The sequence below is a fragment of the Podarcis erhardii genome, assembly GCF_964252035.2.
Source record: "Podarcis erhardii genome assembly, chromosome: 2".
Classification (NCBI taxonomy): Eukaryota; Metazoa; Chordata; class Lepidosauria; order Squamata; family Lacertidae; genus Podarcis; species Podarcis erhardii.
The window spans coordinates 56,397,661-56,419,115 of record NC_138498.1 but is presented as its reverse complement, the minus strand read 5'-3'; the positions used below and the strand labels follow the sequence as shown (position 1 = coordinate 56,419,115).

At 43.6% G+C, this 21,455-nt stretch overlaps 1 long non-coding RNA gene across 3 annotated transcripts in view; it reads left to right on the top strand.

Moving 5' to 3' along the window:
• The window catches only part of LOC309336467, a 32,205-nt gene extending 14,788 nt beyond the window's left edge, over nucleotides 1-17,417 (top strand). For all 3 annotated transcript variants that reach the window (XR_014154035.1, XR_014154036.1, XR_014154037.1), the window contains 2 exons: nucleotides 1,014-1,058; nucleotides 17,048-17,417. This is a non-coding gene — a long non-coding RNA (uncharacterized lncRNA). The remainder of the gene's footprint in view (nucleotides 1-1,013; nucleotides 1,059-17,047) is intronic.
• The last annotated feature ends 4,038 nt before the right edge of the window (nucleotides 17,418-21,455 follow it).

The window sequence follows — 21,455 nt, the reverse complement described above, 5'->3', positions numbered from 1 at the left end:
TGGACCTTGCAATCAACTTTTACAATGCGTTTAATATCACACTTACAAAATTGCAGATGGCAGGTACCTCTTAGAAAAGCCATGCCCCTTTCTCTCACAGGAAGAAATGCCTCCCCCCACCCTCAGCCACAAATAATGCTGGTTATGACATATGCCCATATTATTTGAAAGCAAAGTGCGCTTTTTCCCCAAAGAGAGCATTCTTAATTAACATAAAAGCATATGCAGACTGAGTAATCAAGGTTTCTTTAATTGGATGGCAGCCCTAATAAGACACATAAATAAAATTAAACCCAAATCTCTTGAGCTGCAGAATTCAGATTCAAGCATCTTTTAAAGAATCTAGACTCCAAAGTCAATGTAAAGTTGTTTCTACCTTGAGTAAGACTATTCATTTATTGCTGTGCTATAGTCCCTAGGAAATTGCAGCCCTTATCTTCAGGGCTGCAGATACTACTACATAGCAAAAGTTATTAGCCTGCAATCTTGTGTACATTTACCTGAGAGTAAGTCTCATTGAACTAAGTGGGACTTACTTCATAGGACTGTGCTGTAATTCCAGGGGATTGAACTAGGGCCGAATCAGCACTAAGCAAGGAAGCTGCATTTCTGAGTGGCTCAAAAAAGACTGAGCCAGCCAAACAGTCTCCAGCATCTCCCTGGTACTCCTAGGTGACCTCACAGCTGATTCGGAGCCAAGGAAAATAATGAGCGATTGAAACAAATTGCACAGAAGGGTGACATAGGAAATTGCCTCCTGAAGGCAAATGAACAATATAGGATATATAGAAATGAAATAGCACGGATGACACTGTAGGTTTTTTCAGTTACAGTATGTGAATATTTCGATTCTGTTTATTCTTTAAAAGTGGCACAACTCACTGTTTTTCTTCTTCTTCAATAATTCAGTTTATTTTCCCTTTCTTGCAAATTAATGTAGACATTTTCAAGTACTGTACTACACGTTTAATCTAAAAGCTATACACTAATCAGTTCCTGGTGTAATTTTCTAGGTAGAAACAGCAGGATGTTGAAAAAGAAAATCGGGTGAGTTTCAGGTAAGCAGTTTTGCACCTTTGATTGCCTTAGGAATGCCTGGAATTTTTCCAGTCACTTAAAATTTTTCACATTAGTTATAATACAGCTATCCCACAAAATTGCTGGTTGCAATCCGGCCATGGAATGCACGGAATAGCTGTTGCCCTGCCCTCAGCCAAGTCCTATCTAGGTAAATAACAGCACCACCAGTGTTATTTTATTTAATTTTGTGAATTTATATACTGCCCTATACCCGGAGGTCTCAGGGCAGTTCACAGTGTTAGGAGGACAGCTCTATGGATCACCTGCCCCATGAGCCGCCACTGTTTGGATGCTCTGCCATGGGACTGACACACAATGAACTACCTCCTAGTGATAAGGCTGAGAGATAATGTATATGGACAATGCTCGCTGAGGAATCTGTGCCTCTGTACATGTACTGACATAGGTCTCCATCAGACTGACATTGATGGGACACTGGCTAGGTGGCATGGCGGATGCACAGGTCAACATCTAGCAGGTGGACTAGTCTCCATGTTCTCAATGGCACCTTCACAAATACAGTATTTATTAAAAAAAACCTTTTGAGTGTAGGAATAAAATCCTGACAACAATTTTTGTGATCATGCTGTCCTATTGTGCTTCTAGGATGTAGGTGGATGTTGAGGATGAGCAACACTACCCATTCTGAGGTGTGTGTGTGTTTGTGTGTGTGTCCATTTCTCATCCAGTGGTTCTAGTATAATCTAGGTTATTGAGTGAGGACATGTAGTCCCATGTAGGCTGTTGCATTCAACAGGGATGAATGGGAGTGTGCAGCTGAGATCCTTTTCTTGCCTCAACTGGAAAAGGAAGACCTTGCATTTTATCACTTTATCACAGCTGTTTCTATCAGTCAGCACTAGGCAAAGAAAGTGCCTTAGGCAGTGGGTGTTAATTGGCAATCTACGTCCTTCCTGTCATGAAGTGTTACTTTGAGGTATTACCAGCTTCTGCTAACACTTGAGTCCTTGAATAAAGGAAGCAAATATGCAAGAGGGTGTATGTGTGTGTGGCAATTGCTTGACTCAGTTGAGTTGTGTGTGTGTTTTCAATATAAGTAGTCGCCTATGTTGTGCTTGGGGTTAATTTTGAAAGTGGGATTAGGGAGGCTTGTCGTGCCTGACCACAAACTGCAATTGCTAGTAACTGTGCTGCTTCCTATCAAAGGTGCTGCACTAAGATTGTCAGAAGGACCTTTAAAAATATTTGATCATGCACCTGCAGCAGCAGGGTGTTGTGCAGAGAACAAGCAATTCAGTGCAGTTCCTCCATGCAGCTTTACAGTCTAAAGGAGCCTTCCACAACCTGGTTCCCTTCAGAGGATTTGGACTGTAACTCCCACTTTGTGATAGGAAGCACTCTGCCTGGGACTGAAAGGAGTTTCAGTCTAAGCATCTGCAAAGGCAGCAGGCTGGGGATAACCGGTCTAGAGCATGTTACATGAAGAAAATAAGGGAGAGAAGGGGAAGAGGAATTAAAGTAGGAAACAAGGGGCTGAGCCCAAGAGCAGAGAGAAAAAAGAAAGTTTGATTATAATTGTTTTCTGTAATTCTCTCCAGAAATAATTCTTACATCTATGAGGATCTGAGCCTAATGTCCAACTTTGTAAATAACCTCAGATACAGAGTGGCAGGAATCTAGAAATCTTTTGGCATAGTTCTTGTTTTGCTTTTTGGTGTTTGCCACAGGGGCTCCTTTGGGAAGAAGAGCAGGATAAAAATGGAATAAATAAAATGAAATTAAAACTTTGGTTACCAAAACTACTTCTTCCATGGTGTAGACAAGCCATGGAGCTTAGAGAAGGAATTCCATATTTTGTCTGTGTTCCCGTACCAGAGTCCTTTAGAGGAACTTTTTTTTTTTTAATCCAGCAAGAGGATAAAACCATGGGTAGGCAAACTAAGGCCCAGGGGCCGGATCACCCACGGATGGTCCAGGAATCAGTGTGTTTTTACATGAGTAAAAGGTAAAGGTACCCCTGCCCGTACGGGCCAGTCGTGTCCGACTCTAGGGTTGTGCGCTCATCTCACTTAAGAGGCCGGGAGCCAGCGTTGTCTGAAGACACTTCCGGGTCACGTGGTCAGCGTGATGAAGCTGCTCTGGCGAGCCAGCACCAGCGCAGCACACGGAAACGCCGTTTACCTTCCCGCTATAAAGCGGTACCTATTTATCTACTTGCACTTAGGGGTGCTTTCGAACTGCTAGGTGGGCAGGAGCTGGGACCGAAAGACGGGAGCTCACCCCGCCACGGGGATTCGAACCGCCGACCATACGATCGGCAAGTCCTAGGCACTGAGGTTTTACCCACAGTGCTACATGAGTAGAATGTGTCTATTTATTTAAAATACATCTCTGGGTTATTTGTGGGGCACAGGAATTCATTTCCCCTCAAAAAATATAGTCCAGCCCCCCACAAGGTCTGAAGGACAGTGGACCAGCCCCCTGCTGAAAAAGTTTGCTGACCCCTGGATAAAACTATAGATGTGGTGACCATTTGGAACAAATTTTGAACTCGGTGAGGATGGTAGTTTTGGTCTTGTCCAGGGTCTGCATATGAATGGAATGCCTGTCTGAGCAGGAGAGGAAGGGGGTTCTCTAAAGTCACTTCTCTGAAACTACTCAAAAGCCATTTTTGAACTGGATTAAGATTTTTAATGAATGCTTCAAGGTCTACTCTCTGCAGGGAGCATCAAAGAGTACAAGAGGGTTCTTTTGTGGTTTACTGTTTCTTTATATAGGATTTTTTCCCCGGGGCTAGCTTTTCTTCCTTTTTAAAAAAATATGACCACAAGTTACATAAAACATGGATTACGGAGTCAACGAGTTACATGACTTTTCATTTTCTTCTTTCTAAAGTATAGTCTTAGGAGGTTACATATGACCCACCTAGTCTGGATTCTGGTAGAGAGGAGAAACCAGCCTTTCTACAGCAATAAGTCGTAAGATAGTCTTCATGCATTGAATAACATCCAGTCCCTAGAATTTGGAGAATAGATTGACAGATCACAAGTCATTCATGTTTACTACCCTTCCTTAAAATCCTTACTTTCAGCTTTCTTTGGCAAATGTATTGATATCCAATCCACCTTTGACTCTCACTACATCCTTGGCTTCCCTTGCATCCTGTGGCAGTGAGGCCGCAGTCCAAATATCTGCGGTGTAATAAACATTTGTGCCGAGCACAAATTAATGCTATTGATCTTGGAGAGGGCTGGAGCTTGCTTCTGGTCTTTTCTCACTCTGGGACCTCTTGTTCTTCCTTCAGTTTTCAATTTAATTCCTCTTGTGTGGCTCTTGACCCCGCATAATCCGGAGTCCTTGGTTCTTGCCTGGATGTGGCTACAATTCCCCTACCCACGAGTCCTCTATCCAAGCAACATATGCTATTTCTGCAAAGCACATTCACCACTGAATTAGCATAGCTAATATGCAGAGGTTGCAGCAGGTGCTCTAGTTCTGTCTTAGGTGCCGGAAGCAATGAGGCAGTTTGAAATCACTATCAAAGAGGAGACTTTTCCCACCAGGGCGAACTGTCTTCTCTCAGAGTACAGTAATATATGCAAGAAATTAGTGATAATGACTGCATGCTGGACTCTATGTTCCAGACAACCAACATGCTCTGAACATGTTGGAAATAAACATGTTTACTCAGAAGTAAACAACAACCTTGCTCCAATCATAAAACCATAGCATTACAGGAGGCTTTGTAGATCTCCAGAACCGAGCGGTAAAGTTTTACATGAAATGTACCTATTTTACCTTTAAAATTGTCAGTCTTCTTTCTTTCTTTCTTCCTTCCTCCTTCCTTCCTTCCTTCCTTCCTTCCTTCCTTCCTTCCTTCCTTCCTTCCTTCCTTCCTTCTCTCTATTTGCACTCAAGTTCCTTGGGAACAGGGATTGATTGTTAAACTAATTGTACCCCTGTGAGGAGAAGTGGGGTCTCCTAACAACTCTCAGCATCCTTAAACTACAGTTCCTGTGATTCTTGGAGGGAAGCCATGATTGTTCAATGTGGGATGATAGTGCTTTAAACATATAGTGCACATGGGGCCTCACAAAGTGACTTTTCCTCCTAACATGGGCCTACCTAGTAAAGTTGATCCTTGGTATATCTTAAACTTGATGTTTTGTCCATAGTTTGCCCTGTTGCTGTAATTATTGATATTTACTACGCAGTGGTGCCTTTAGAAGAAAACATCACTGTGTGAGAATAACTTGGAAGTGGCAGCTCTGTAAACCAGATTACATTTGACTTATGTGGCTCCACAGGTGGAAAAGTTCAAGAAACCGGGCTGTGCGGTAATAATTGTAATCACATGAATGGCATGGAAGTCTGAATCCAACCTGAGCAGAATCTGAAACCTGATCCACTGTTCTGGCATGAGCTGGTCCATGGCTAATAGCAAAGCATTAATGGAAAAACTTTAATACAACATTTTAGAAGTGGGCATGATTGCAGAGGGCAACTATTTTGTCACGATGAAGGGGTTTGTTTTTAGTTCATTCCAGGAGCGCCTCACAATGTTTTAATACTATAATTGCCAGTTTTCTCCTTTTCCACCTGCTAACAATGGAACAGTCCATTGTTAGGGAAGCCTTTGTTCTCCAGCATTAAATCTGTTCTCTGCTGAAAATTAGAGGGCAAATGGTGAACTGGTGTGGAACGCTGTGATACTTTTAAAAGGTGCTTATTACAAGGAATTACTCGGTATCAATAAGCACATTCTGTCACCGTTTGGGTACCTGATGGTTGCATTCAAAGGATCACCTGAAAAAAGCTGGTTTCTCCCCCTACACAAAAAATAGAGAGAGAATTATCCATACTTGGAATTAATTCTCACGGGAGCTTGGTAAGATGTGAAAACAAGCCCTTTTGAATGGCTTGACATAAATGAAAGTGTAAACGAAAAGCATTTTATTCAGTTTTCGAGGCAGTCTTTTGGGAGTCAGTGTGCCACGTGGTCTGGAACCAAATGTTATGGATAGCAGATCAGAACAAGGAGCACTGTGAATGCTGAACAAAAAAGGAAAGGAAAGGGAAAGAATGGCCCAGCCTAAGCTGGAACAGCTGAAAAGCAAGGAAACAACGAGTCTTCTCATGAAAAGCAAATAGCCAGGGAGAAGCCACCTTCAAAAACAATGTTGCCTGAGCTGCATATAACTCTCTTTTTCTTTAATTGCACATTTTACTTATCTAGTCCTCTTGCTTCTCGGTCTTGATGGCAATGCCTTCTTTTTTACCCACCTGTTTTCTGCATATTCTAAAATAATTTAACTTCGCTGATGTGATGAAGGCTGAGGGGCGGGGGGCGGGTGACGTGTTGCTCTCAGACTGCTGCCTGTTTGGGTGCCTGCCAAGAGAGCGCAGTGGGGCTTGCTTCAGTAGCATTTCGTTTCAAGCGGAGAAAAGTTGCCTTTCCTCTCAGACAAAGCAGAAGGGAATCCGTAAAAGGACTGCGCATAGGCAAAGGATATGAGAGGAAGAGAGAGATTTCTTCTTCAGCTGCTTATTTAATTTGACACTGTCCTCGGACATAAGGTCATTTTATTGCCGGCCTGATGCCTGCCAAACTGAGGAAGTCACCTTTTAAGGAAAAAGCTGGACCGTACTGTCTAGTTGTAAATGCTATATTGAATGAAGGCCATAGCTTGGAATATCTAGAGAGTAGTTCTTTGTGCCACAGTTTTCACTCTGCCAAAGCACTTTCCATAATCAGACCTAAGGCATGTTTACATTCCTGTTGTCTTTGGTACTGGGCACATTCTCTCGCTCTATGCTCCCTCTCTGTGCAGTACACATCCATCTTTCAAACATGCATATCTGGGGTGCTCAGGCTAACTCTGTCTCATAATAATAATAATAATAATAATAATAATAATAATAATAATAATAAAATTATTTGTACCCTGTCCATCTGACTGGGTTGCCCCAGCCACTGTGGGCTGCTTCCAATATATATAAAAACATAATAAATCATTAATGATTTTTTTTTTTTAAAAAAACCTTCCCTATACAGGGCTGCCTTCAGATATCTCCTAAAGGTTGCTATAGTTGCATATCTCATTGACCTCCGATGGGGTGGGCCAACTTTGTCTGGGCCAACTAAAGGCCCATCAGAGAGGTGAACATCACCATTTCTACAGTGTACCTTGGTGGCCCTGTGTTCTACTTGACAGTGGACAGTCCTCTATTTTGAGGGCTGTCAGGGGACAGCTGTTATTGAAGGGCTGTCTAGCTGAAGGCTAGTTTAAAAAGAAAGAACCGCAAGGAGGGACAGCAGGAATTGGCTGCCGGTTGCTTTCACCTGAAGAGAAGACTTAGCAGGCACACAGGTCACAGTTCCCCCCGCCACAGTGAGATAGAATGGGTGGAATTCAACATTGGGCTCTTCCTTTTTTTAAAAAAATAATTTTTATTAACCGACCAATCAAATCGCATCACATCACATAAATTCCGAATTACAAAGCCGAATTTTAAATTTTTTGTTGGGGGTACCCATATTTCAAGTTCCGAAGGGGATTCCAATCATCTTCTTGCTGCTGCGTTAATATCCACAAATCTGTCCAAATAATGTTCATAATTCTATTCAGTCCTATCTTGCTGTTCCCACATCTCATCTTATTCATATATTTTTCTTTTTTCTTTATGATCTCTTCTGATAATCTCCTTAAGCAGGTAAACACCGATTATAATCCTGTGTGAATTTTTCCGTTCATCCGATCACCATATCAAGATGGTTTCCATATATCATCACTTCCATAAATAAAAGCACTCTTTCCCTCATTAATCTTCGCAAATCTGTCGCCTTCTTTAGTCCCTCTGAGGAGGCTCGCCCACAGTATGAAAACAGATCCATTCCTCCTCCCAGACATAAGTCTTTCGACAGAACTTGCCAAAATGGTGACGCTGTTTTTTACAGCGTCATCCCAAAGCTCTTATACTTTCCACAATCTCCTTAAAACATGCTTTTGGTTAGAAAATTACCTCCACACAGTCTTAAATCATCAGCTTAGGTCATTTAAGCGGCATTTCTGACTTGTGGGGGGGGGGGATTCTTGGTTGATCACATAGATAAAAGAAAGGAAGGTCCCCCCCCCCATCCAGTCCCATTGCCGACATACCGAGCCTTGGTGTGTCTTCTCATGATATATTCCTGTTTATCCGACCCGTCTTCTTTCTCAGAGATCTCTTCAATTAGCAGTCTTTACTCCCCTTTCTTCCTTGAAATATGTGCATTAGCACCCTCCTAATTGTTTCTTTTGAAGTTGCTGCAGCTAGAGGCGTGAATCAGAGACAGCGTCCAGGAGTGCCGAGATCCGCACAAGGGCTTTCTGCCTAGTGCCCCCACCCCCTCAAATTCGGGGGTGGTATAGGGCACAGCAGGCAAGGGCAGTCCCCCCCCCACTCGCTTGGGGGGGCCGGGAGGCTGCTTACTCCCATCACAGCCTCTTAATTACCTCATGTGGGTCAGAGAGATGTTATTGTCGGCCATCTTCCAATGCTCCCCTAGTGCCCCCCCAACATTGGGCTCTTCCACTCGGTCCATCTGTGCAAGCATTCCAGCTTGCCAGAAGGAAAGATTCCCCCCACTCCTCTCCCTGCCCCATGCACTGGTCCAGGGTTTTCCTGACCCCACCCAGAGCCAATGGAGTTTGCATAAATGTGTACATTAGTCAAAACTGCATTCAGAAATATGCTTATTGGGATAAATTCACCCTAAAACGCTGAAGAATTTTAACGAGGTTTTTAAAGATTCACAAATTGCTGCAAGAATATTGAGAACTGAATTTAAGACAGGAAAAGTGAGAAACTAAGAAGGCTGAAATCAACAGAGCCTTCCACCCCTGGTGGGGATTGTAATTGTATTTAGAACTGTATCCTTGAAGAAGAATATTCTTTGACACGTGATCAGACTTTTTTTCCAGTAGAATATTTCAGTCTTTGGTGCTTTCCATATAAGATGCTACAGTAAGTGCTCAAGTTCACAAAAGAAAAGAGTGTATTCAAGGTTTATGTGATGTCAAACATAAGCTAATGAGATAATTTGTCTGGGAAATGCTCAGGAGCCTTGTAGAAATTTCCAAATATTTGGTCACAGCAGCCTTGTGTGAGAGGAACGGTATCTCACAAGAAGCATCAAGGTTCTTGGTCCCTCTTCTGTCAGTTTATTTCCTTCATTCATCTGGGAAATGTTTTGGTATTACATTGTTAATATCGGCCTTGATTAAAAAAAAACCGTTGTGTAAAAGACAAGTGGGCCCTATTAGACAAGGGGTGGGTAATACTTTCCCCCCTCAGGTTTGTGTGCTGGTACTGGGTGGGGCCAGATCCAAACATGAGCGGAGCAAGTGAAAGATGGGAGAAGGGTGGGAATCATCCCACACTCTTTCCTTCTTATTCACACACAATCCACACAACTATTCACACACACACAAGCATGCACCCCAGTCCCCCATTCATTCTCTCTTTCTCACATACCTTTCACCCTCATTGTTTCATTCACACACAGCATTCCATCACTATCCACCCACCTCCCCCCCCCCAAAGATATACATACACTTTTTAAAGTTTAGGCTAGTGTCCTGTTTCTAACAACAGCCACTTCAACCCTTTCAGTGCCATTTGCATAGCAGGAATTCATTTGTTGTGGATGATGTGGAAGAAGGTCCACTATTCTGCATGTTCCTTTTTATTTGGTGCATTAAACACACACACACACACAGCAGAGACATATTTGTGGCGACCTGGATTTCTCCATGAGTCATCATTCCTCTCTACAGCTTAGTTTATTAGAGTTCTTATACTCCTATGTCTCAAAGCGACTCAAGGCATCTTACAGCAGATTAAAACAGACAAAAGTTAAAACAAGGCAGCAGTACAAAACAGTATCAACAACGTCTTAGTATCACAACCAGACAAAACAACAGAGATAATCTGTGCTCAAAAGAGGCATAAAAGCAGCCGTCTGATCCCAACAAACGCCTGGGAGTAGAGAAACGTCTTGACCTAGTGCCGAAAAGATGTCTGAAGTTGTTTACTTGGATAAGAACTTAGGATGATTCCTGCTGGATCAGAACAAAAGTTTATTTAGTCCAGCATTCTGTTCCCACAGCTGCCAATCAGATGCCTGTGGGAAACCTGCAAGCAAGACCTGAGCGCAACTCTGCTCTTCCCAGTTGCAGTCTACAGCAACTGGTATTCAGAGTCATACTGCCTTGGACAATGGACGGCATGGCTAGTAATGATAGCCTTATCCTCCATGGATTTTTCTAATCTTCTTTTAAAGCTCTCCATGTTGGTGGCCATGGATGTTGTGGGAGTAAATTCCATAGTTTAACTATGTGCTGTGTGAAGTATTTTGTCTGTCCTGAATCCTTCATCTTCACTGGATGACCCTGAGTTCTAGTATTATAAGAGAGAAAGAAAAATGCCTCCTTTGCCACTTTCTCCAAACCTTACATAATTTTAGACACCTTATCTCTCCACCCCCCCCCCCGCACCAGTGCCTTTTATTTAAACATCCCCTCACTGAGACATCCCCTAAAACCCCAGCCCTATGGGTGATTTCTTGGAAACATGTCAGTGTGTTCTGTGTCCTGCCACATGAGGGCCAAGCTACACGATGCAAGAGCATTTGTGTGTGTGTGTGTGGGGGGGGAATAGCTTCATAGTATCATAGAGCTGGAAGGGACTTCAAGGGTCATCTAGTCCAACCCCTTACAATGCAGGAGCCTCAACTAAGGCATCCATGACAGATGGCCATCCAACCTTTGCTTAGAAACCTCCAAGGAGGGAGAGTCCTCAACCTCCCGAGGGAGTCCATTTCATTGTCAAACAGCTCTTACTGTCAGAAAGTTCTTCCTCATGTTTTGTGGGAATCTCATTGTAACATGAATTCATTGATACGAGTCCTGCTGTCCAGAACAGCAGAAAACTCATCTTCCATGTGACAGCCCTTTAGATACTGGAAGATGGCTATCATATCTCTTCCTAGTTTCCTCTTTACCAGGCTAAATATGACTAACTCTCTCAGCCGTTTCTCATACGGTTTGGTTTCCAGACCCTTGATCATCTTAGCCCCTCCTCTGCACACGTTCCAGCTTGTCAATATCCTTCTTAAATTGTGGTGCCCAGAACAGGATACAGCACACCAGGGGTGGTCCAACCAAGGCGAAGTAGAGTGGTACTATTACTTCCCTTGATCTGGAATTATAATTCTGTGATGCAAACTAGAATAGCATTAGCTTTTCTTTTCTTTTTTTTGCTTTGGTGCAGAGCAGGAAGGGTTAAGCATCTCTTCCCCAAGCTGATATCTTAATTCCAAACTCTACCCCTGCCAAACAGCAAGCTTTTATTCCATAGGTATATATTACCATGTACATTTTTGGCCCTAGTGTACGTCGGAGTTCAGCCTTGGTACAGAGGTTGCCATTTAGTTAATCAATCTCCGCCGGCATCCTTCTCCTGCCTGCGAAAGAGCACTGGGTGCTGTTTCTTTAAAACACTACTGATTACATCTGACCCTTGAAGCAGCGCTGACACAGTTTTCTCAAGGTTTTGTACACAGAGCTACAGGAGTGTTGTTTCAGGCTGACAGATATATGTATTTTTACTCGCAGCTCTTTGCTCAGGAGTCCCAGATGTTTATGCCACTTTTAACTTGACCTAAGGTCCTTTTGTGGCGCGCTTGCCTTCTGAAGACTAACCCAGATCCCAGCTTGGCCCATATGGCTGCATTTGTACAGCTGACAGACTCCAGAGCGGTTTTTGCCTGCACCTGGCTATCATCGCTATGGACGATGGGTGCGGGGAGGTGGAGCAGGGAATGGGGAGTGAAGCAAAAGCAGGATGACTAATTCTCAGGGTGTTAAATGAAACAGCTGCACAAAGTGCAAAAGGGAAGGGGGGGGGGCAGGAATCAGGAATTTAAGTGGGCTTTAAATTCCAAAGAGCAACTTGCTTTGCTTTCCTGTCCACCATGTGGTTTTTCCCTGTTCATGCTGTGTGCTCAGCAGTATGCTGGGGCAAGAGGCTTCCAATAAATTCAGCCTTACCAAATGTCAGAGTTTGATCCAGGCAGTTTGAGCTGGTGCCGTTTTTCTCACTAGCAAAGAAAAACGGGCTGAAGACTGGATTAAGGACACTGGGCTAGTGACAAACTGGCAACTCAAAGGGAAATGTCTCAGGCCTTGCATCTGTACACACAGGCAGGGGAGTTTGCAGTAGTTTGAGGCTGGCTGGATTAGTGCTGTGAGAAACCATGGTGGAAAAGTAGCAGCTGGACCAGCACTGAAAACTTTTGCCGGGCTTGCAACCAAGGAAATCCATCCTATAATTATAAAGTTCCTGGTACTATTTTCAGCTATGTAGAATTGGATTACCCTTTCGCTTGCTGTGTGTGTTGAACATCGACTCTTGTTGGTACATTCTGTTCAATATAGGGTTTGTCAGATTTATTTATTATTATATTTTTTAAAAAACAAGAGGGAATTCAAACTATTAATTTTAAAGATGGACATAGTTGTTTTGCCAAAGCATGAGTGAAGTGACATTCTTTCCGGAATCAGAGTTTTGTGATGTTTTTGGCCTTGCCTTAGTTTCTACTTGAAGACCATTACTGATATTTATTTCTTCAGTAATAAGCATTTCTTTCCTTTAGCTCATTTTGAGGGAAGCCTGCTTTTGTTTCTTGCTGCATGGAGTTTTTGTTTCTTGGCAAGGAGTTCCACAGGGCAAGGTCTGCCACACTAAAGGCTAGCCGAGTCCAAAATGCCCGATCAGGAATTCTCAGTGATCTTTGTGAAGACTACAGCTCAGGAGGGAAGAATGAATCCTGCCATTCACTGCAATCTCCATGAAGATCAACCACCACCCTGCCCAGGCTTGCAATTAAATTTGAGAGAAGTTCCTGTTATTATTTTTCAAATCTGATAGCTTTATGTTTGTGTGTGTACACACACACACACATGTATGAACGGAGACGTATGTGTGTGTGTGTATGACAGCATGAGTGGCCTCGCCCCCTTTTTTATATAGCTCAGTTGGATGAGGGCCTGGGGACCTCATCCTGCAAAATGTCCCCTGTCCTTGACTTAGAGCATTATGAACTCTTGTGAATCTGGTTTGGCCAGAGCTGGTGGTGAGACCCCAAAAATGAGCATGAGGATTCTGCTGGTGACGACAACCCTGCAGTATGGCTTCCTGTTCTTTTTGAGCGCCACTGTACAACGAAAAAAATGGAAGGTGTTTTTTTTTTAAAAAAAGACAAGAGTGGCCTATTTTTTAAATGGGCCACAGTCACTGACTTGACCTAATTGCATCAGCACATTCTTGAGGCTGACTCTCTCTGCTCTGTGAAGCGGTTGCATCTAGTTCCTCCACTGAATGCTAAACTTGCTAGAGTAATTTCCTCGGGCAATTCTGGCCTTCATACCAGTGGAGGCCACGACCAAGATGACAATTTCCTCAATGGGGATCATCTCCTCATGCAGGAAAAAAAATGTGTTCTTTGTCTTTCCCTGTGTCTACTTCCAAGTCATTATGCTTGCAAATAATAATAATAAAAAAAACATTCAGGCTGCAGTCCAAGAGATTTCAGAGCACACTCCCCCCCCCCCACTTTTTACATGGGGATTGATATTTTGGTAGGAAATCATAATGACGGAAGTGGCTCTGAGACAGGTTATTATTTTGTAAAATAGCTTCAGGGTTATGCTGTGACAAATGTTCAGTCTGGGCAAGCTTATCACCTTGCCTAACGGAAAGATCTCCCCTCCCCTCCCCTCCATGTACTGTTCCTGATGCCACCCAGAGCCAATTTTGGGAGATACTCTCACACAGTGTGTGCAGTTAGGGAGGGGGGAGCCTCATTCTTGTCATCAGTAGCTTTTTAAAAATGTTGATTTTATTTACTTTTGCACATTTTACTGGTGAAGCAGTGAGATTTTGGAAGTTTTGCCACTGGATTTCTTCCATTGTTATTATTTTTGAAAAGTGGACCACCCACTGTGACGCGGCAGCTAAAAAAGCCAATGCAATTCTGGGCTGCATCAATAGGAGTATAGCATCTAGATCAAGGGAAGTAATATTGCCACTGTATTCTGCTCTGGTCAGACCTCACCTGGAGTACTTTGTCCAGTTCTGGGCACCACAGTTCAAGAAGGACGCTAACAAACTGGAAGGTGTCCAGAGGAGGGCAACCAAAATGGTCAAAGGCCTGGAAACGATGCCTTATGAGGAACGGCTAAGGGAGCTGGGCATGTTTAGCCTGGAGAAGAGGAGGTTAAGGGGTGATATGATAGCCATGTTCAAATATATAAAAGGATGTCACATAGAGGAGGGAGAAAGGTTGTTTTCTGCTGCTTCAGAGAAGCGGACACGGAGCAATGGATCCAAACTACAAGAAAGAAGATTCCACCTAAACATTAGGAAAAACTTCCTGACAGTAAGAGCTGTTCGACAGTGGAATTTTCTGCCAAGGAGTGTGGTGGAGTCTCCTTCTTTGGAGGTCTTTAAGCAGAGGCTTGACAACCATATGTCAGGAGTGCTCTGATGGTGTTTCCTGCTTGGCAGGGGGTTGGACTCGATGGCCCTTGTGGTCTCTTCCAACTCTATGATTCTATGATTCTATGATTGGTAGATTCGGTGGTGTAAAACGTACATGTCGTCATGACTCTGAGCTACAGTGTTGTGGGAGCATTTCGTGTTTCCAAGCCCTACTCCTACGTGGATTGAATGGGGAGCTTATAGTGAATGCACAAGAGCCAGAGGGCAAGAACCTGCTAGGTAGGAACTTCCCAATTCCTCTCCACCAATCCATGAAGGAGACAGACTGGGGATGATGTTGAGCTCCCATCCTGCTGGGGACCTGGCAAGGCAATCTTCTGGCTTTTCCCAAGGCCCTGTCTTGAAGGTTCAGGGAGGATAGTTCTACTTCTCTACTGTGGGCTCTGCTGGCTTAGACTCTCTTTGTTCCAAGTGGCTTTTCATACTGGGCAGGGGATAGAAAACCTTTCCAGTATGCCTTTAGCTTTTAGTGAACACCAATCATGGGCTGTTTTGTCCATACATTATTTATTATTATTATTATTATTATTATTATTATTATTATTATTCAGACATCTGCTTGTTGGCCACAATGCAAATGTACCAGGAGATTTTAAAGGGATGGGTTGCAGTGAGCCTGCATGCCTCTGAAGAGCATAGAGTGAAGAAAATTTAATTACGCATGTGTACTGATGTTACTGACGTTGATTTAAGGAAGAAAGTATGAATTGTGCATTCCTTACACTGCACAGTCTTATCATTCCTTCATTGGATGGGCTTCAAAGCTGGGCTTAGAGTTTTAATGGAAAGATTTGTATTCCTGCCCCCCTCTCTCAAGAAAATGAAGGAAGGCTCTTAAATAAAGCCTTGTCTTGTTCCATGTTTGGCAGCCAGGCACATTCGCAGTCGTAACAGCCGGGGGTGGGGGGTGGGATGAGATGGGAGAGTAACCAAACCCCCATCTACTGATCACAGGAACTGGCTAGCTGATCCTTTGATATCAGGCTACAAGAGGACAAAACAGTGTGACATGGGACACTTCCTGTCCCAAATGGGGGCAGTGATACTGGACACCTGAAACAACAAGTGCACAAAAGCTTCATAGTCCTGGTCCAGGAATGTCCTATCTGGGTTGAAGTTGTTTCTCCCGGAACCTGCATCAAGGAATCAGGTCCTGCACATAGATGTGGGAGAGAGGAATTTTTTCCCCAAGCAAAATGAATTGAGGTGGACCTGACTGGAATTTTTGCATCACAATCAGAAGATTGCTGAAGGCAAGGGTAGGGAGGCCGGATTTTTGGCTTGTAGGAGCAGAGTGACATTTTTGTCTTTCCAAAAGGAAAGGAAATGGAAGGAAAACCAGATAAAAGATAAGAGTTTTGACTTCCTGTATCTGATAGATAATAGAACAGATAATAGAATTATAGAGTGGGAAGAGACTTTTTAAAAACTGCTGGCTTGTTTCAAGAAGTTTGTCACTTTTGATTGAATTAAAAAATGCATTGAAAAGCACCAACAATGATTTTTGCCCTTATTTGTAAATGTGGGACAGAGACATATGCTGATAGCTTCTCCAAAATGAGGGCCTTGAGAAATGTAATATGGACACGGGTGGTGCTGTGGTCTAAACCTAGGGCTTGCCAATCGGAAGGTCGGTGGTTCGAATCCCTGCAACGGGGTGAACTCCCGTTGCTCGGTCCCTGCTCCTGCCAACCTAGCAGTTCAAAAGCACGCCAAAAAGTACAAGTAGATAAATAGGTACTGCTCTGGCAGGAAGGTAAACAGCGTTTCCATGTGCTGCTCTGGTTCGCCAGAAGCGGCTTAGTCATGCTGGCCACATGACCTGGAAGCTGTACGCCGGCTCCCTCGGCCAATAAAGCGAGATGAGCGCTGCAACCTCAGAGTCGTCCGTGACTGGACCTAATGGTCAGGGGTCCCTTTACCCTTTACCTTTAAGCACACTTGCTCTAGAGTAGGTCCTATTGAAATTAAGTGGACAGTTCTGAGTAAACCTGGATAAAAATGGGATGTACAAGTAATTCATGAAAGTTTACAGATCCTATAAAGGAATACAGTGGTACCTCGGGTTACATACACTTCAGGTTACATACGCTTCAGGTTACAGACTCCGCTAACCCAGAAATAGTACCTCGGGTTAAGAACTTTACCTCAGGATGAGAACAGAAATTGTGCTCCGGTGACGCGGCGGCAGCGGGAGGCCCCATTAGCTAAAGTGGTCTTCAGGTTAAGAACAGTTTCAGGTTAAGAACAGACCTCCAGAACGAATTAAGTTCTTAACCCGAGGTACCACTGTAGTGGCAACTCCAGTTTTTCAGTAGCTGGAAGGACATAAGCAACAGAGAAAATTCTTTTAACCTCTAGAAGTGGGATGATTACCTCTCACCCCTCCCTCTCTCTGTAGATCTGTTCTCCCTTGAACTGCAGTGACTTCAAGAAATACAATAGGATGGGGATAGGAGACAAAGATGGTATGCTGGTTTCCCCCCTCCCTGTTGACATCCAAAGGCATCTGAGGAGCATGAGGTCTTTCCTGTTTCTAAGAAAACAGTTTCCCAGGAGGACACCTGAAACAACAACCGCCTTCTTCTCTTCTCTCTGTATCTTTGGTGAGAGTCACAAATCACCTCCCCCTCCTTTTATATCCCTCTCATTTATCAAGTCAGTTTTGTGTTTTGCTTTGTTTTCATTCCTCTGTGCCAGAACAAATCTCTGTGAGAGGCAGGTGCCAGGAAGTGCAGTAATCAGAGGAATGTGTTTCTAACTTTAGTTCTTTCAACTGCAGTGACAATTACTGTGTTATTTTATTTAAATAAACACAAGTCTTTTACTGGAAATGTGAATTAGCTTCTGTATCAGGAGCTGCGCGGTGGAAAGAGGTGTGTCAGTAGACACTTGCTGCTGAATGGCGGAACTATGGCAGAGAGTATCAGCGCTCCCCTTGCATTCTGGATGGCCCAAATGCCACAAGGAGAAGATCGCACCATTGTTCTCTTGTCAATGACATTGGGGACACAATAAGTTCTCCTGGGTGAGCCCCATTGGGTCAAATACAGTTGTGGCTATGGAGGAGCAATTAGGCAATCTTAAATAAAAGGACAACTAGAATTCGTTTTTATTAACGAGTTTCATTTCCCTAACTGGAAGAAATGGGGGGGGGGGCAAGAAAATGATGTGGATTATGTGCTTGGTGAGATAATTAACGTCCTTTGGTGCAAATATTCAAGGTCTGCCCATGTATTAAGAATTGCTGTAGAGTAGAGTCCCTTCCCCAAGTCCTTTAGCAAAGGTATGTCATGCATTCAAAAAAGGAAAGAGTCTTTTCTGTGGTGGTGTACCCAACTTTGGAATGTCCTCACTAAAGAGACATATGTAGCACCAACATTACAGAGCCAGGTGAAGAGCCAAACATTTTAGATTATTTGTGCAGTTGGAATCACCTTACTATTTAGTTTTAAATCTTTTTTTAGTCTGTCTCTTATCTTGACGTGTGTTTTATGTTTGTTGTTGGTTTTTGCTTGTTGGTGTACATGGTTTTTATATGGCGTTGTGACTAACTTTATTCACACTTTTGCACACTATCCTGGAATCTTTAGATGAAGAGTGGGTATGAAATATTTCCACCAGGCTCTTTTGATTTTGATTTCTCATTCTGCCTGGTCAAGAAGTTCAGAAGCACCCTTTGATATTCAGTAGAAGTGCCCATGTTCATTAGTGGTTGCCTCACTTAGGGTACTTCGATGTCTTAACCAGGGCTTTACCAAGACATTTTGCTACTTTTGACGACATGCAGAAGGCATCTGGCCATACTGGCAGCTGCATCAGCATTGGGGCAGCATCCTCCACCACACCTGAGGGCAGCAGGCTAATTTAGGGGGTCATATGACACACAGAGAGCTCTGTCCTCTATCATCTTGTCACCGCTCCACTTGGTGCCTGCTCAGTATCTGCTTAAACAAACACCACAGTGTAGTGGTGGCAGCACCAGCATGCATTGGCCGAGCAGAGCAACACATTCACAAGCAAGATGGCGGCTGGAGTGTGAGGCCCAGACAGGCCTCTTTGCCTGTTCAATGAGTCAGGGGCCTTTCCCAGTGGCACCATAAGTGACGTGTTGGAAGAAGACAGTCAGGACTGGAGGGACAACCAGACAGCCAAGGCCAGCAAGCAAGCTTATTGGCCTAGGTGCTGATTCCCCCAGCATCTACAGTGATACCTTGGTTCTTGAACGGCTTAGCTCTCGAACAAATCGGCTCCTGGACACTGCAAACCTGGAAGTGAGTGTTTGTGAACGTTTTTCGGAAGCCGAACGTCTGGCGCGGCTTCTGTGGCTTCCAATTGAGTGCAGGAAGCTCCTGCAGCCAATCGGAAGCCACGCCTTTTGTTTTCGAACCGTTTCGGGAGCCGAACAGACTCCCAGAACAGATTAAGTTTGAGAACCAAGATACCACTGTACTGGCTCCTTCTGCCTAGTGGTAAGGCTGGCTTTGGATTGCTAGTTGATTATGAAATTGTTTCCTTTCCCTGCCCTGTCAGCCGCATGTTGACAGGTAGAAATCCAGCCTTTCTCAGCAGGAAGATGAAGTGCTTGTACTGGGAAAGGGCTTCTGTTAATTTATGCCTGTTGTAAGAGGTTAAAGGCACAGGCTCTTTGCCAAAAGAGAACAGCAAACTCTATTTGGAAATGTTGTCTAATTAGACCCTTGTGTGTCATGGGAAGACTGCCCTATCTGGAGCATCAGACAGGAAGCATGATTAGATGGGAGTGTGAGCCTGTACTGCTATTGACTTCATCACTGTGGTGTTTAGGATTGCAATTTTTCTTTCTTTCTGTTTTTTTTAAAAAAGAATTCTGGCAGGGTTCCTGTGCCATTTAACAGCTGCATAACCATCAGAGATTCAGCAGCTGAATTAAGCTTTTCCTGACTTGGAGATGCAGTCATGGGAAAAGCGTTGGCTGCTGAATTTATACTTGCCATGCAGCTGTTAAAGGTACAGGAGCCTTGCCAGAAATAAAAGTGGCAACTTTAATTGCATTTGGTCTTTATAAAATATGGAGGGTGGTCTGCAGTTAGTAGTGTACGGTCACACATTTCACTTAAGCACTATGGGCTGCTTTTATGCACATCACATAATATAGAGACCAAGTCCTTTAGGCTGCAAGTTTCTTTTCAGTCTCTATGCACACGTACTTGTAAAACTTGTTGAACTCTGTGGGCTTGCTTCTGAGTAAACAAGCGTAGGACTGGACTCCAAAAATGAAGATGAAGGTCAATGACTTTAATGGAAAAGTCACTGGAAACCCAGCCAAATGGGCAGGGTATAATTAATAAAATTCTTATTATTATTAATGGTTCTAACCAAAAACAGGATTACCTGTTCTCTCCTGATCAGGTGGCATGATTAACTTTGTGACAGGCCTAACATTTGGGCCAGACACAATGGGGATGGTTTCATGCCCACGCCACCCAGGTATGTTTCACCCATTCATAATGCTAGTCAACCCCACCAGCATTCTGCATCTTCTTTGGTTGCTAGGAAACGAGACAATGTGAAATGCTCAGTCATTACAGATGGGGAAGCTTTCCTGTAATTATTATATAATTTCCCACCTGGCTACTGCATCCTTTTCACCAAGCATGCTGTTGCCACTTCCTCCTCATGATTATTTTATCTATTACTTCTATTGCACCTTTTATTGTGCTTGGCAACCAAGGAGGGAAGTTAAAATGTATGGGGGAAGAGGCCCCACTGTGAGATGCTTTCAATCTAAATTAGACTGACAGTAGTACGCTGAAAGCCATAGCTCAATGACAGATGGGGAGGTGGGTGGATTTGGGAAGGCACGGACAGAAAACAATGAAAAAGGGATGTTGGTCTCAGTTAAGCTTGGTTTAGACTCTGAAAAGCAGTTCTATGTTTCACAGTAGCTAAAAAGGAAACAGACTCATCGTAAGCAGAAAAGGAATTGTAAGTTGCTAGGAAGAAATTAAAAGTTTCCTTGTTCTCAGATAAAAGTAAGGGCTCCCAATTAATGCTCTCTGCTTTGTTAAACTAGATTTATGAGCTGTGTCAGAGTATGGAATGATGGTACATTTTTTTGTTTTACACTGTAACCTGCCTTGATAATATTAGGCTGTTTAAACAGGGTACGTGCAGGTGTTTGCATATTCATATTCAAGATTTATATGCAGACCTTCAGTGGAGTTTTGAGGGTAAGTTTACAAAAACACGATAAATACAAAAATAAAACAAAATAACATGTTAAGTGTGTGTGTGTGTGTGTGTGTGTGTGTGTGTGTGATGCCCACACTACCCTAAGTAAGAGATGGAGTGGGGCTCCTGGGTGCTTGATGAAGTGCTACTCATGTGACACTCTTTGGTGCTCTCCTGCTTATGAGTGACTCTGATTCTTCATTTTGCTAATTGATACTATCATTGATCTTTTCCTGCTCAACGAAGAGGCAGGCTGGGCAGAGCAGGTCTGACCTAGATTTGCCCCTCAGAGTACTCCATGCAGCATCAACATGGGCTGGGGCCACAGGGCAAGGCATGGTGGTTCATAGGGTGACAATCTTACTCACCTGGAAGCACCTTTGTCTTGGGGATGGGCCTGGGAGGACCTGCATATGTTGCTGGGACATTGAATGGGGATGCTGTTGGTGTACTACTCTCCTTACTGTCCAACTGCTCAGTGTATAGAGCACAGCATACCCCTGGTTTGGTCTTTGTAGCTTGGGAGGACTCTTAGCTGCATCACTCACTGAAGGCAGTGCTTTTCCCCAGCTTTGGCTTGTATGCCAGATGTGTAC